The 4092-nt window shown below is 56.4% G+C and overlaps 1 long non-coding RNA gene across 1 annotated transcript; it reads left to right on the top strand.

Annotated features, from left to right (window-relative positions):
* The first annotated feature begins 524 nt into the window (after positions 1–524).
* LOC127050688 (uncharacterized) lies at positions 525–3406 on the top strand. The gene is made up of 3 exons (XR_007774265.1): positions 525–712; positions 1135–1363; positions 3129–3406. It is a non-coding gene; the product is annotated as an uncharacterized LOC127050688 (long non-coding RNA).
* Positions 3407–4092: the final 686 nt, after the last annotated feature.

Raw genomic sequence — 4092 nt, 5'->3', positions numbered from 1 at the left:
AGAGTCCTTAGGTCCTGCTTTTGTCCGCTCGCCTGAGCTTGTCCCCTGTGCCTCATCAAGTCTGTGTTCCATCATCTGCTCAAATCCCCTTCTAAACTCAGCCAGAGTTTCCACTTGCATCTCCAGTCCCCTTACCTTTTCCTCCAGCAGCTCTATCAGACGACACTTCATGCAGATGAAACTCCTTTCAGGTGCTCCTTCTAGGACCATGTACATGCCGCAGCTGCCGCACCCAGTCATCCTCAGTGTGTCTGCACCTGCTGCCACTGCCTCCATCGTAGCGCTGCAACTCTGTGCCTGGCAATCCACAGCTCACACCGCACCGCAGGCCACCGACCAGCGCAGGGCTGCCTCTTCCCTGGTCTGCCTTCCCGGTTCCTCTGCCTTGCTCTCCCCTGCAACCTCCCCCTGGAAACTCCCACTGAAACTCCCCTGTTAGCCGCTCTGTTCGCTGCCTCCTGTGCCGCTGCCTGAGTGCCTGGCTCCTTATATAGGACCCCTAATCAGGTAAGCCCCGCCCCCAGCACACAGCCCCTAGCAGCCTGCACACACACTCACTCACACACAAACACCACAAACTACAAAAACCACAAAAACCTGCTCCTCCAACAGCACTCCCACTGAAACTCCCCTGTTAGCCGCTCTGTTCGCCGCCTCCTGTGCCGCTGCAGCTGCCTGAGTGCCTGGCTCCTTATATAGGACCCCTAATCAGGTAAGCCCCGCCCCCAGCACACAGCCCCTAGCAGCCTGCACACACACTCACTCACACACAAACACCACAAACTACAAAAACCACAAAAACCTGCTCCTCCAACAGCACTCCCACTGAAACTCCCCTGTTAGCCGCTCTGTTCGCCGCCTCCTGTGCCGCTGCCTGAGTGCCTGGCTCCTTATATAGGACCCCTAATCAGGTAAGCCCCGCCCCCAACTCAGGGCTCAGCCTCGCTCTCAGCACACAGCCCCTAGCAGCCTGCACACACACTCACTCACACACAAACACCACAAACTACAAAAACCACAAAAACCTGCTCCTCCAACAGCACTCCCACTGAAACTCCCCTGTTAGCCGCTCTGTTCGCCGCCTCCTGTGCCGCTGCCTGAGTGCCTGGCTCCTTATATAGGACCCCTAATCAGGTAAGCCCCGCCCCCAACTCAGGGCTCAGCCTCGCTCTCAGCACACAGCCCCTAGCAGCCTGCACACACACTCACTCACACACAAACACCACAAACTACAAAAACCACAAAAACCTGCTCCTCCAACAGCACTCCCACTGAAACTCCCCTGTTAGCCGCTCTGTTCGCCGCCTCCTGTGCCGCTGCAGCTGCCTGAGTGCCTGGCTCCTTATATAGGACCCCTAATCAGGTAAGCCCCACCCCCAACTCAGGGCTCAGCCTCGCTCTCAGCACACAGCCCCTAGCAGCCTGCACACACACACAAACACCACAAACTACAAAAACCACAAAAACCTGCTCCTCCAACAGCACTCCCACTGAAACTCCCCTGTTGGCCGCTCTGTTCGCCGCCTCCTGTGCCGCTGCAGCTGCCTGAGTGCCTGGCTCCTTATATAGGACCCCTAATCAGGTAAGCCCCGCCCCCAACTCAGGGCTCACCCTCGCTCTCAGCACACAGCCCCTAGCAGCCTGCACACACACTCACTCACACACAAACACCACAAACTACAAAAACCACAAAAACCTGCTCCTCCAACAGCACTCCCACTGAAACTCCCCTGTTAGCCGCTCTGTTCGCCGCCTCCTGTGCCACTGCCTGAGTGCCTGGCTCCTTATATAGGACCCCTAATCAGGTAAGCCCTGCCCCCAACTCAGGGCTCAGCCTCGCTCTCAGCACACAGCCCCTAGCAGCCTGCACACACACAAACACCACAAACTACAAAAACCACAAAAACTTGCTCCTCCAACAGCACTCCCACTGAAACTCCCCTGTTAGCCGCTCTGTTCGCCGCCTCCTGTGCCGCTGCCTGAGTGCCTGGCTCCTTATATAGGACCCCTAATCAGGTAAGCCCCGCCCCCAACTCAGGGCTCAGCCTCGCTCTCAGCACACAGCCCCTAGCAGCCTGCACACACACTCACTCACACACAAACACCACAAACTACAAAAACCACAAAAACCTGCTCCTCCAACAGCACTCCCACTGAAACTCCCCTGTTAGCCGCTCTGTTCGCCGCCTCCTGTGCCGCTGCCTGAGTGCCTGGCTCCTTATATAGGACCCCTAATCAGGTAAGCCCCGCCCCCAACTCAGGGCTCAGCCTCGCTCTCAGCACACAGCCCCTAGCAGCCTGCACACACACAAACACCACAAACTACAAAAACCACAAAAACCTGCTCCTCCAACAGCACTCCCACTGAAACTCCCCTGTTAGCCGCTCTGTTCGCCGCCGCTGCAGCTGACTGTGCCGCTGCCTGAGTGCCTGGCTCCTTATAGAGGACCCCTAATCAGGTAAGCCCCGCCCCCAACTCAGGGCTCAGCCTCGCTCTCAGCACACAGCCCCTAGCAGCCTGCACACACACTCACTCACACACAAACTACAAAAAACCACAAAAACCTGCTCCTCCAACAGCACTCCCACTGAAACTCCCCTGTTAGCCGCTCTGTTCGCCTCCGCCTCCTGTGCCGCTGCCTGAGTGCCTGGCTCCTTATATAGGACCCCTAATCAGGTAAGCCCCGCCCCCAACTCAGGGCTCAGTCTCGCTCTCAGCACACAGCCCCTAGCAGCTTGCACACACACTCACTCACACAGAAACACCACAAACTACAAAAACCACAAAAACCTGCTCCTCCAACAGCACTCCCACTGAAACTCCCCTGTTAGCCGCTCTGTTCGCCGCCTCCTGTGCCGCTGCCTGAGTGCCTGGCTCCTTATATAGGACCCCTAATCAGGTAAGCCCCGCCCCCAACTCAGGGCTCAGCCTCGCTCTCAGCACACAGCCCCTAGCAGCCTGCACACTCACTCACACACAAACACCACAAACTACAAAAACCACAAAAACCTGCTCCTCCAACAGCACTCCCACTGAAACTCCCCTGTTAGCCGCTCTGTTCGCCGCCGCTGCAGCTGACTGTGCCGCTGCCTGAGTGCCTGGCTCCTTATATAGGACCCCTAATCAGGTAAGCCCCGCCCCCAACTCAGGGCTCAGCCTCGCTCTCAGCACACAGCCCCTAGCAGCCTGCACACACACTCACTCACACACAAACACGCAAACTACAAAAACCACAAAAACCTGCTCCTCCAACAGCACTCCCACTGAAACTCCCCTGTTAGCCGCTCTGTTCGCCGCCGCTGCAGCTGACTGTGCCGCTGCCTGAGTGCCTGGCTCCTTATATAGGACCCCTAATCAGGTAAGCCCCGCCCCCAACTCAGGGCTCAGCCTCGCTCTCAGCACACAGCCCCTAACAGGGGGCTAAGATACAGGATGTGGACTTGAGCCTGAATACGATCTTAGCGGGAGCGGGAAAAAATCCGTTGATTATCCTTCATGTGGGAACGAACGATACAGCTAGTTACTCGCTGGAGTGTATCAAGGAGGACTATTTCAGACTGGGGAAGAGGCTTAAAGACATCGAGGCTCAGGTGATCTTCAGTGGGATTCTGCCGGTTCGTAGAGCGGGGCGACGAAGGAGGGACAAGATTATGGCGATCAACAGATGGCTCAGGGAGTGGTGTTATAAGGAGGGCTTTGGGATGTACGGTCACTGGGACGCATTTACGGATAGACGACTGTTTGCTCAGGATGGACTTCATCTCAGCAAGGAGGGAAATAGGATTCTAGGATGGAGGCTCGCCGACCTCATCAAGAGGGCTTTAAACTAGAAAGTTGGGGGAGATGGTTGGGAAATGTTCGGGAGATCTCCACGCCAGAACATAACCTGGAGAGGGAAGTAAACAAAGTGAGCGGGGATACCCTTGCGGCCCCAAGATTTGATCCAAGGAGGAATAGTGGAGTAGAAACCAGAGTAACGGGTGATGCTAGTGGCAGACAGTTTGTGCACGACGGGGGAAAGAATGTCACTGACGCCAAACGCCGAAAATTAAAAGGTTTGTACACTAATGCGAGGAGCCTAGGTAACAAGA

This window comes from Gopherus flavomarginatus, chromosome 1 (assembly GCF_025201925.1).
Source record: "Gopherus flavomarginatus isolate rGopFla2 chromosome 1, rGopFla2.mat.asm, whole genome shotgun sequence".
Classification (NCBI taxonomy): domain Eukaryota; kingdom Metazoa; phylum Chordata; order Testudines; family Testudinidae; genus Gopherus; species Gopherus flavomarginatus.
Note: the sequence above shows the minus strand (reverse complement) of the source record. Positions and strands in the feature narration are given on the sequence as shown.